The sequence below is a fragment of the Arvicanthis niloticus genome, chromosome 6, assembly GCF_011762505.2.
Source record: "Arvicanthis niloticus isolate mArvNil1 chromosome 6, mArvNil1.pat.X, whole genome shotgun sequence".
Classification (NCBI taxonomy): domain Eukaryota; kingdom Metazoa; phylum Chordata; class Mammalia; order Rodentia; family Muridae; genus Arvicanthis; species Arvicanthis niloticus.
In genome coordinates, this window is record NC_047663.1 from 33,005,101 (window position 1) to 33,017,291 (window position 12,191).

A 12,191-nucleotide genomic window follows, 5' to 3' on the forward strand; every position below is an offset into this window, starting at 1 on the left:
AGCATTTATAGTATTGGGTTAATAGTATTTGTAAATAGTGTATAACAATACTCCCTTTGTCATAGGCTTTATTATTTTCTTTGAGTTTCCAATTGCTTACATGTATATAATATATACATACCTTTGTTGTAACTTCTGTCTCCACTGTAACCTTTCCATCATACAGGGTGTTCCACTGGGATTTTGGGTTTCTCCAGGAGGCATCTTCCCACACTGCCCTGCCCCTCACCTGAGTTCCACAGCATCTTTCACCATGGTGGCTTTCTAGTGTCTCCCGAAAATCTCCTAATGTGTTCTCTTCGGTTAGATCATAGTATTTTAAAGCTGTGTCTTAGTTAGGGTTTCTATATCTATTTGCTATGATAAATACCGTACCCAAAAGCAACTTGGGAAACAAAGAGGTTTTTTTAACTTCATCTTACAGCTTAGAGTCCAGTGTACAGAGAAGTCAGGGTAGGAACTCAAGGCAGGAACTGATGCAGAAGCCATGCAAGAATACTTTTTGCTGGCTTGCTTGCTAATGGTTTGCTCTTCTGGGATCACCTGCCCAGGGGTGGCACTACCTACAGTGAACTGGGCTCTCTCACATCAGTCTTCAATTAAGAAATTGCACCACAGGCCTGCCAACAGGCCAGTCTGTTGGGGGTGCTTTCTCAGTTGAGGTGCTCCCAAAATGGCTCTAGCATGTGTCAAGTGACATAAAGCTGGCCAGTACAGGCTGTTACTCTACCTTTCTTTGTATGTATGTGTACAGAAATACAGTGGATGCATGTGTCTGCACATGAGTGTGGAGGCCAAAAGTGACCCTCGGGCATCGGTTCTTAAGAGCCATCCATCTTGTTCTTTGTTTTTTTTTTTTTTTTTTTTTTTTTTGGGGGGGGGTTCTCATTTGAGACAAGGTCTCTCACTGGGCTGGAGCTTGCTGGTAAGGATACACTAGGTGGCCAGTGAGATCCAGGGATCTGTCTCAGCTCCCCAACACTGATATTACAAACACAGACCACTGCACTCAGTTTTTCCTATGGTTCCGGGAATCGAACTCAGGTCCACAGGCTTGCATGGCAGCCACTTTAAGGACTCTGCTCTCTGCCCAGTTCCTTCTCCAGCTTTTTTACTGCAACATGTTCTTAACTTCCAATAGCTTTCGGAGCTACCTCTCAGCTATGCCTGATCATTTTTCTAAATGGAGAATAGTCAGTTAAGAATCTTGTTTTCTCAGAACTCTGAAGTCCCGTGCTTTGTGTCCTGTTTTAGCATCCGATGCTGCTCATAAGGAATAAGACTTCTTCTCCCTCATAGATGCTGTACCCTTGCTTTCTCTTCTTCTCTCCCTTCCTTTCATCCTAGGCTTCCTTGCTTCGGATCTTTTCATTCAGAAAAAAATTCATAGTGATTCATCGCTCAGACTACACACTCACACCCTTCAGCTCCGGAACGCTCTAAACATTCTCATGTTTATACATCCTCGCCCGCTGTGTCCTTTATCACCTTTCTGAAGCTCTGCCTCCTGGATGACCCCTTTCTGTCTCGTGCTTCATTTCTCATCTCTTCTATCTCTTTGCCTATGATCTACAATACCTCCTTGTCCTTATCCTCCAGATAGACATTTTATTTTTTTCATGTTATTTTTATTTTTAATTAAATCATTTCTTTTTTTTTTTTTTAAAGAAAAATTTGTCTTCGTTTCATGTGTATGTGTTTGCAGAGTAAGTTCAAGGCCAGCCTGGGCAACTTAGTGAGATCTTGTCTCAAAGTGAAAGAGGCCCGGGGATTTCATTTAGGTGCTTAATGTGCAAAATATCTTGTGTTTAATCCCCAGAGTCACAAAAAAGAATGAATGAATGAATGAATGAATGAATGAGAAAGAACAAGAATGCTCCAATATAACCAATCTCTATAGCAGTCTCTATATTCAGTCTCTATAACAGGAGATGGATCCTCCTGGGTCTGCACTCTATGATCTTTATCTACACCAAGGCAAGCTGAAGGAGGTGAGTAGAGGCTGAAATCGGCCCCCTCTGCCTCCAGTGCATGTGTCCTGGCCTGGCCCGGGGTTTACTAAGCCAGCTTCGGCTGTGTTTCAGCCTCTCCTTGCCCTCTCACCTGAGCTCTCGCATGGCGTACAACTTGCTCACACATCCACATCCATGTTTCCCTGGAATAAGACTTAGCTACTACACCAGTCCCCATTGTCATCCGGCAAGATTCGCAGGAAACCAAGTCCTACATCCTCCCTAATCTGAGCACATATCCCACAACACCACACTCTCCTCCCAGCTTGGTTTCTTTATTTGTGTGATCCATGCGACTCCCCAAGAAATTTGAGTTTATAACCGTTATCTTGAACAATATTTTTCTTAATGTTGGTTTATCCAAGTAATTACCTTCACGGTCTATTTCTGAATGGCATTTTTCTTTCCCGCCCAACCCCCCCTTTCTGAGCAATCTTGGTTAATCTATTTGTGTTCCCTCGACCCTCCTCTAAAAATACATACAATGTAACAAAAAAAAAAATTTTTAAGGTAATCTCTGGAATGCGCAAAAAGCGTTCTGACCACAAAGTTATATTGAGATGTTTAATTAACAGAAAATTGCTGTATAATAAACCTATCAAACAGTAAGTGTGTACCCTGCATATATGCACTGGAAATTCCTGAGAGACCTCAGTCTGTAGACATATTCACCTCACCCAGGCTCTCAACCGACTCTTTATGCCTTTGCTGTAACCAAGCCTGGGAGACTTGAAGGTTCAGTCTTAGCTTCTGCATCCAGCACTTCCAGGGAGATCTCCAGGCAGTTAGAACTTCCCCTAGCTCATCCGGAGACTTAGACGTTCATTCTTCCCTCCCATTGCTACCAGCCTACTCTTAAGGAATGTATGTGCTTACTTTCTACGTTTCAGGATGTCAGTGGGGCTCCAGGTCGCTATCTTGGGTTGTCTCGGTCAGGTAATACTGCATAAGTAAGCAAACACAAACATCACAGTACGCTGTAACAGTAATCATTTCTGAGGGTCTCGTGGGTGGCAGTGACTTCAGGATACAGGTCCATGAGTCACCTGGAGCAGCTTAGCTCCACAGTTCTCATCACACTGAGCCCACTCTCTGGTTTTCCCATAGCGATGGCACACATATAAGGAGGAAGGAAGTTCAATGGCACAAGCCATTCCATTTCTGTTCATAAAGAAGCCTGGAGTCAAAGGTAGGGGAACGTGCTTGTCTCTGGAGATGGGTGAGAGGGGAGAGGAGGAGTATTTACAAAACTTCCTCGCTTGTCTGACCTTTTGTCCACAAATACCTGATTCTCTCCGATATGTAAAATACACTCAGCATATCTCTGAGACATACCAAATGTCTAATCCAAAACCAGCCTGAATCTACAATTCCAGAGTCTCGCCGTCTACAAACACCAGAGCTGGCCGGGCTCTTCTTCATTTGATAAGGCCCTAAGAATCAACAAGACATGTTGTCTTTTGTCCTCATACCCCTAAGGTACAATGGAGCATCGTGTACTGAGCCATTGCAGAAACACTCCCATTCAAGGTGGGAAAGAAGTGGAGGCATGCAGTACTCATTCATCCCCACAGTTTCAACACCAAGCTGGGAGTGTTCTCAGAGTCAGCCTAAAATGGATTAGAAAATGTTCTTTGAGCTGGTCACTGTTCTTCACTCTCAGTCTCCCCTGGTCCTTTCTTTGGAGTGCTTGGCTCTTCCTTCTTGGGTATCTTCCTTGCCTATTCTGCTCTGCCATTTGGGAACTGCTCCTCTGAGAGTAAGCAGATCACAACTCAACTGTCTGCTTCCAGCCAGACGTGTTGTTTACATCTCCAGCTGCCTCGTTTTCCTTTTGAACCATCTGGTGGAAGAGTTCTTTCGGATACTTTGTTAACATTCTGTGAGGTTCATTCCCGTTGACTCCAGGTACCAAAGCCATGTCCACAATTCTTTTGAAAACAAATCACTTTTTCTTTCCCTGCAAAATCACACCCGTCATTTTGTCCCGGAGGCTTTGTGTCTGGCTGAAAAGGTACACCGTAGTCTAGTTGGCCACTGAGAACAGCCACTTAGTGAAAATCTGAGCCAAAAGACTTCAACTAAGGAAAATCAGTACAACTGAGCCAAAAAGTTGCCTGCGTTTCCTGGTGGCCAGTGAAAGCAATGAAGAGATTTCTGCTAATTTGTTAGACAAAATATCTCCTTTTTTTTTTCTAGAGACCATCAAATACAATAAGCAGAGGGGAATTCAGATTGCAGGGGGGGGGTGTGTGAAGCATGCTTCTTACAGTGAAGACAACTTCTCACAGGCCAGAGAACTAAGTAATAACCTTGGAGTAAAAAAGAAAAAGAGGGCATGTCAGCTCTTGTGTGCCTCAAACAGGAAGACTGGCAATCCTAAAGGCAGCTTCCTGCCACCTGGGAGAGAGAGGGAATCAGGGTGAAGAAGAAGAAAAGATGATTAAAGCCACATCCAAGGATGAGAAACTCAAGATTTAGCCAGCTGTATTTTATTTTGTTTTTCAAGTTGCAAAAAGCTGAAGAGAGTACAAACCAGTGAGCTCACTTCAGAGGCGGGGAAGGAAGATGTGCACTGTTCAGCTGGCCACTTTGCTTTCAGAGCTCTGGAGACCCTGGGCTGGCATCTGGTGTGATCACCAAGGGATAGTGTTGCCCCTCTTGTCTAAATGTGTTGGGGAACTCCCACAGAGGCTTTGGGAAAGTGGTTCGCTTCACCCCCTGGGCTGGCTGAGCGAGAAGCTGACTTGTTTCCCTTCTTGTGAAGGGCTACCGAAGTACCCAAAATATGTGAGGTCAATATGGGGGCCACCAGGATGTATAGGCGCTTGCTGCCAAGCCTCATGACTTAAGTTTGCTTCCCAGAACCCACATGGTGAAAAGAGAAAACTGATTCTTGTATGATGTCCTCTGGCATCCACACACACAACACAAAATCAATAAGTAAAAGACAGTGTTTCTAAGTGTACGTGTGTGTGTGTGTGTGTGTGTGTGTGTGTGTGTGTGTGTTTCACTTCTTCAGGGATTGTGAGAAAGTGGGCTGTCCTCTCCAGTCAGAGCTAATTGACCACAACCCTACCAGCTTCTGTCCACCTCCATCAGGTTGACACTGAAGTGGGGGCTCAAAGGAGGGAAGACAAGACGGGAAGGCTGGAGTTACAAAAGTGCTTTAGGGCCCATGTCACCAATACAAGAGGCACTCGTGTCTGTTCCCTAGTGTCCTGTCTGGTTCATGGCTGTAGCCCAGAGCTGAAGCCAAAATTCAACCAAACTCTTTCCGGATTCCCAGCTAGGTCTCTCTGTCCCAGGGGACACTCTTCACTTACTAAAAGTGTGTTGTGATCTCAGTTAAGGGGAGACAGAAAACCCATTGCTAAACCCAAAATGCCAGCATGTCTGGGCCAGTCCTGGGTAACACTCCCAGTCTCTGGTCCATTCATGCATCTTCCCATTCACAATGCTCTTACCTGACTCCTGCAGCAAGAGGGCTCTCAGGAAGTGATGATTCACTCACTCATAGTGGCGGGCATAGAGAACAGAATTTTAAAAAAAAATGCTTTCTATCTGCCCGTGACACCATTCAGTAGAGGGGTAGAAGAAATCAGGGTGTCTAATTTGAGACCCCCTTCTGGCAGAGGCATGCCGAAGGGTGGCGTGAAGAATGGACTCAGCCAGCTCATCAGCAAAGCAATCATAGTACACAATCAGTGTGATGCTTGGCACTGGCTCTAGGAGGGTTACGGTTGAGGATATAGTGCAAGGCTCCCCTCCAACCTGCCCTAACCTAAGAGCCCATCCCTAGGACAGTGTGGCCCCTCAGGCAGCCTCCCTGCTGGGGATAGAAGGTCCTTGGCAAGCAAGGAAATCATCAAAGGCTCAGCAGCAGGGATGCACAGCCATTAGACAGGGAAGACAAATTCCCTCTAAAACCAGCCTTTAAAGGCAGCTCATTTACCTTCAAGGGCCCCGGGAAAGCCCCAGATAGGTGCCATCCAGGAAACAGGGATACTTTGAGATCAGCAGGGTATAATGCGGCATGAGAGCTGCAGGTCAGACCCCAGAAACAACTTCCTGACTCAGAGGGCTTATTGGACCATGAAAGAGGACTCCTAGGGAGACTGCGAAATCGCTATCTCTCTGGGCTTTTAGATGCCTGTTTATATGGGGTAGTGGCTTCCTAGCCAGCCCAGAGGTAGGCTAGAGGACAAGAGGACTTCTCAAGTCCCCCCCCCCCAACCCCCAACCACCATCACTCTAAGAATCTATTTTGGCCTAAGAGCCCAGGTTTCCCCTGTCTGAGTGGAAAATCGAGTCTAGAAAATGGCATATTATCTTAGTGCCTTAAAAAAGCACAAAACTATCCACTTCCTCTTTCATTCATTCATTTATTCATTCGGCGTACACAGTAAACACTCATTGCATGAATTATTTAGATCTGCCTACTTCAGAATAGTGGGAATGCTTTGATGTTTTTGTAATTTTATTTTATTACCTCGAGAGGGATAGTGTAAGTAGAAGGTGGAAGATCTGCATCAGAAATATTCTCAGCCTGGAAGCCATTTTAATGTCTTAACTCTGCGGGGCTTCTCCAACTTTGAAACAGCTGTGGGATATAAAATCGAATCCATACTTCTAAAGTATCAAGTGGTGACTGAGGGTCGGGGGAGGCAGAGCTGGAAGCAGGGGAGGGGACCAGGCAAGGATGGAGTGAATAGTGTTTTTTTTAATGTTGTCTCACACACAGCACACACACACAAACACACATACACACACGCACATGCACACGTACACACATGATCACACATACACACACGCATGTGAGCACACACATATACACGCAGACACACATGCTCGCCCATGCACTGGAGCATAGTGGCATCAACAGGAGCTGACCCGGTACCTGCATTCCATGGAAGGAGCAACAGGAAGTGAGGAAAGAGCATCATAAAAAGCCCAGACTTTGAGCTGACCAGAACTGACCTCAAGGTCACATGACCTGTTCTCAGATCACCTTGGGGAGGTGCATGTAACCTCTCTGGGCTTTGCTCTTGCTGTATGTGGTGTACGAGACAACAGAGGCACACTCCAGAGATATACTACAGGTACATTCACAGGGCTTAGCACACAGGTCTGGCACATGTGAAGAGCCGTTGGGATAAGTTTACTGTTACAGAAGTATTGACTAGTCCTGAGACTAGAAAGGCTTTTTTCTATCATGCTGGAGAGAGCATGCTGGCCACACATGAACACCCCTGACACCTTATGCTTGCTCTTACGCTCAACAAATATTTATCAGGCACCTGTCCTGTGACAAGTCCCCTTCTAGTTCACTAGGAATGCCGTGTGGAGTAGACACAAATATGACCATGCTAGCACAGGAGGGAAGCAACAAGCAGCCACATGAAGACTGGCAAAGATGCAACTTCAAGAAGGGCTAGGCCAGGGCTCCCAGAGTGGTGGCGTATAACTTTAATCCCTGCACTTGGGAGGCAGAAGCAGGCAGATCTCCGTGAGTTCAAGGATACCTTGGTCTATATAATAGGTTCCAGACAACCAAAGATATATAATAAGACCTTGTCTCAAAAAAAAAAAAAAAAAAAAAAAAAAAAAAAAAAAAAGCCAGGCGGTGGTGCCGCACGCCTTTAATCCCAGCACTTGGGAGGCAGAGGCAGGTGGATTTCTGAGTTCGAGGCCAGCCTGGTCTACAGAGTGAGTTCCAGGACAGCCAGGACTACACAGAGAAACTCTGTCTCAGAGAGAGAGAGAGAGAGAGAGAGAGAGAGACTAGGCCAAGAATGAGGACCTGCAACTGTTGGGCTCCCCACTGTGAGACAGCTCTATAGACAATCCAATAAATCCTATTTTACGTGTGTGTGTGTGTGTGTGTGTGTGTGTGTGTGTGTGTGTGTATAATTCTTTTGGTTCTGTTTCTCTAGAGAAGCCTGCCTAATACAAAAGAACTGTATGTGTGGGAAAAAAACCAACTTTGGCTCCTACAAACAGTTGAACGGCAGACCTATTAGCAACAGTTCATCGTAGAAGAAACCCTGGGCATAGGTGCTGAAGGCCTAGGTTCAAGTTCTAGTTCTGCCTACTATTGAACAGCCCAGAGTTCCTCAGGATTGAGACTGAGTTCAGCCGTCCCTAGGTCCCAGCACCTAGCATCCAAGAAGGTTGACACAGTTAACACGGCCATGGAACCATAGAGAATACCAATAAGGTCAATAAGCACTGTTCAGTGCTTTGCTGCTTTAAAGTCCTTTCACTTGCCTTTTGTTTTGTCCCCCATGATGTCCCTGTGATGTGAATTTGGGACAGGCTACATGATTCATGGGGCCTGATCTGAAAAGAAATGTAGATGCTCATTTCAGTGTTTATACAGTAGAGCATTAAATCGAATCTGGGTCACTCTGAACACGAGGTCCTGTGTGAGCATGCAAGTTGCCTGGGTGTGAGCCAGTCCTGAGTAAGTCTGCTGTGCAAATGAGAAGCTGAGGCAAAAAAGAAATGACTCTGCTGCTGTCACCCTGTCAGGAGCTGAGACAGTGACACCCCACAGTAAACCCTACCCGAGTCCAGCTCCAAAGCTTCCCACTGACAATCAAGATAGCCTGGCTTCTGCTCTAGGGGACTCTTCCTCCCAAGACAGCTCTAAGCGACTATTTCAACAGCCACGTGGAAAGAGACAAGGTAAACACAAGTCCTGGGATCTTGCCTTCTGTGGGATTTTTTTATCAGTTCCATTGCCCTCCAAACAAGCTGCAAAGTCTCCGAAGGACACACAGAGTCCTTTGGTGTCTGAGCCCTCATTAAAATTCCCAAGCTGCACTGCCTACTTCTGCCCCTCCCTCAAAGTGCTTCCCAAGACCATATGCTTGCTTGTCTCTTCCCAACCAGACCATGATCTTTCTGGCTTCCAGGCCTTTGCTTCTTTTACATATATGTGGTAGATGAAAAGATGGAAAGATACATACATATACATATAAGGATATATATACTTAGACATACATATTCCCTCCTTCCATCCATCTGTAGCCTATTCATCTACCCATTTATCCCACCAAACTTTATGCTCCCATTTATCCTTCAATCCATGCACCCATTCATCTCTTCACTCATCTATAGAGTTCACTCATCTGCCTATCCTTCCATTCATCCACCTATCTGTCTCAGTTAGGGTTTTACTGCTGTGAACAGACACCATGACCAAGGCAAGTCTTAGAAGGACAACATTTAATTGGGGCTGGAGGTTCAGTCCATTATCATCAAGGTGGAGACATGGCAGCATCCAGGCAGGCCTGGTGCAGGAGGAGCTGAGAATTCAACATCCTGTACCAAAAGCAAACAGGAAAAAATTGACTCCTCAGGAAGCTAGAAGGAGGGTCTCAAAGCCCACCCCAACAGTGACACTTCCTCCAACAAGGCCATACCTATTCCGCCACACCTTCTAATAGTGCCACTCCCTGGGCCAAGCATATTCGAACCACCACACCCCCCATTTTATTTTATCCATCAATCAATCTATCTTTCAACCTACCCATTCATTCACCTACTTGTTTATCCATCTATCTTTATTTATGTCCATCTTACCCACCTCTCCTAGACATTAATGGTCTAATGGAAAGGCAGCTAATGTCAACCATTGCTTAACCACTAGCATCATAGCTTGACCCAAGACCTTGTCCTTGCAATTGGTATCGATTCTCACTTTCCTCCTCCTGATTCTATTTCTATCAGTGTTTCCATAAATGCCATCCCACAACAGGTAGTAGGGACACAACTCCAGAATCCTTTACTAACGTTCTACAAGAAACACAAATCCAGGAGGATCACGTGACATTGGTGACCTCCCTATAGAGCTGGAATGTTGAGGGGAAGGTGGTATCCCAGACTCCACAGCTTTCCATTGTTTTGCTGGTTTTCCCCCGTTACCCACCTCTTAGCAAAATCCAACTTACTAACATGGGACCCTCTCCATGGCACAGCCCTCTGGGGCTGTAATCTCATCCTTACTCCCTGCTGTGTCACGTCCCCCCAGGATCCGGCGGCTATAATGTCCCTCCACAGCTCCTCTTGGATATTTGCCAGACTGAAAGCCAAGACCTCGGAGATCACAAACACTGGCACCTGGTAGGATTTCTAATAATCTCCCAGTGTCTTCAGGTCAGCAGAACCTCAAATGCACTTTAACCGAGCATTCTTTGCTCCTCTGCCACCACCTAATGATGCATCATCGAAAAGAACAACAGGTTTCAGAAGGAAACCTGGTCCTGGCTCCTTCCCCCTTGAACCCTCAAGCAGGCTGTCTCATAAGTGGCCATGGGCTTCCAAGACTCTCTCTCTCTCTCTCTCTCTCTCTCTCTCGGGCTCTCTTAGACAACATCTTGTTTTGAATCGGGGAAAGTGTATTTTGCCAGAACTCTGTGTTCAGATTCAATATTGATGTCGGAAGCCACGGGATGTGAGTGGTTTCTACAGTGAGGGAGGGGAGGCATGTTCTCCGATCTCGTACCTAAAGCACTCCCTCAGCAAATGGCTTTGGAGGCAACTGCTCTATATCATGTGACTTTCCTTCATTAGCTGGGAGTGACACACTGAGCCACAGGAACACCAGGGGATGCTTACTCAGCAAATCGGTACTCTGGTCCCTAGACTCAGGGGCTGAGGGAACCCAGGAGACAGGCTGGTCCTTTCTTGAGAAAGCTGGAGACAGAGTCTTGTTTCCATGCAACACATCTGCCCCGACTTAAACTTTGACTGGCTACCAGTATCCTTTCTGAGCTATTTGCACTGTGAACATAGCACCTAAAAAGATTTATTTTAAAAAAAAAATTAAAAAGAGGTGACTGTCATTTTTAGAAAGGCGAGACACTCAACACATCCTACTCTGAGTAGATTTCTTTGACCGAGTGGGATGTTGCCTGGATGGTAAATATACCCTCAGACTGTAAGTAAACAGTCCACGGCACGGAACTGGGGCATAAAAGAGGACATTTTACACAACGTGGCCACACACACCTTGTTATTTCCCAGAAATTAGAGGGTCTCCCAGTGACCCTGTAAATTCATCGCCCAAGTATTATTCCACAGCTTCAACAGCAGACTCATTCTGATAGAGTTTCACAATCCTCAGTCGATAAGACCCTAGAAGCTGGGGGTGGAAGAAGGGGCCAGTCAGCGCACCCAAAAAAACAGAAACCAAAGTCTAGGCCTCTGGGCTTCTGATGGAAACTTTGTTAGCAGTAAGTATCTGTTGTCTGGAGGGGATTCGCAAAAAAGACCAGAAGAAGGTGAATTTCACGATGGGGTGGCCTTTTTACTAAAGTGATAATACTTTATAGGGTTGGCTGAAAGAGAGGCTCACACACACTGTGAGAGCTGAATCAGGCAGGTTACAAGGGGTCCTGGATGGATCTTTCTGCCTACAGAATGGATCAGAGAGGTTTTGAAACTAAAGGAAGATTTCACAGCCACACTTAGCAACTCCCCACCCCCCTTTACAGCCCAAGATTAAAGCCAAGCCCTAGGGAAGCGCTCTCCCACTGAGCTACCGACACTCCCCACTCCTTTACCCGCCTTTCACTCCGCGGCAGCGGCAGAGAACTACAAATCACCATCTTCTAAGTAGGTGCAGTCAATTCCCTTTCGACCAGGTCCTTCCACCATTGATGGTGAGTGAGAGCTTTCCAGCCAAGAGCCCAGTTCTTGAGCACTTGATGCATTCGGAGGGCAGGAGAGGGGCGGGAGGGTTGGGGGTGGGGGAGGGGAATACATCGCATTACGTTTACCACTCAGAAGCCAAAGGTGGGAAATAAGGCTCAGTGCAAAGAGCAGAGTCTTGCCCAGAGTCCGCTGCTGGGAAGGAGCGAGTGGGGAGCGGCAAGCAAGCGTGGGCTGACGTGACTCACTTGGACTCTCATCTGTAAACAGCAGCCTTGCGGGTTTGTTCGGGAGTTGTTTTGTTGTGTTTTGGCCCAGATCAGCCTGTTTTACTGCAGCGTTTCCAACTCCCATCATGTTTTTTTTTTTTAATCTATCCAAAAAACATAACTGAACCTTTACCGTTTTATATCACTATTGTATATATGTCTTATATAAGACAGACTCTCATGCAGCCCAAAATGGCCTTGAACTTCTGACCTTCTTCACAAGCATGATCCACATGCTTTTTTTCTGCCA

The 12,191-nt window shown here is 46.0% G+C and overlaps 1 long non-coding RNA gene across 1 annotated transcript; it reads right to left on the reverse strand.

Moving 5' to 3' along the window:
- Nucleotides 1–9,240: 9,240 nt before the first annotated feature.
- LOC143442521 (uncharacterized) lies at nt 9,241–11,749 on the reverse strand. The gene is made up of 3 exons (XR_013110757.1): nt 11,585–11,749; nt 11,031–11,163; nt 9,241–9,341 (listed from the first exon to the last, which is right to left on the reverse strand). It is a non-coding gene; the product is annotated as an uncharacterized LOC143442521 (long non-coding RNA).
- Nucleotides 11,750–12,191: the final 442 nt, after the last annotated feature.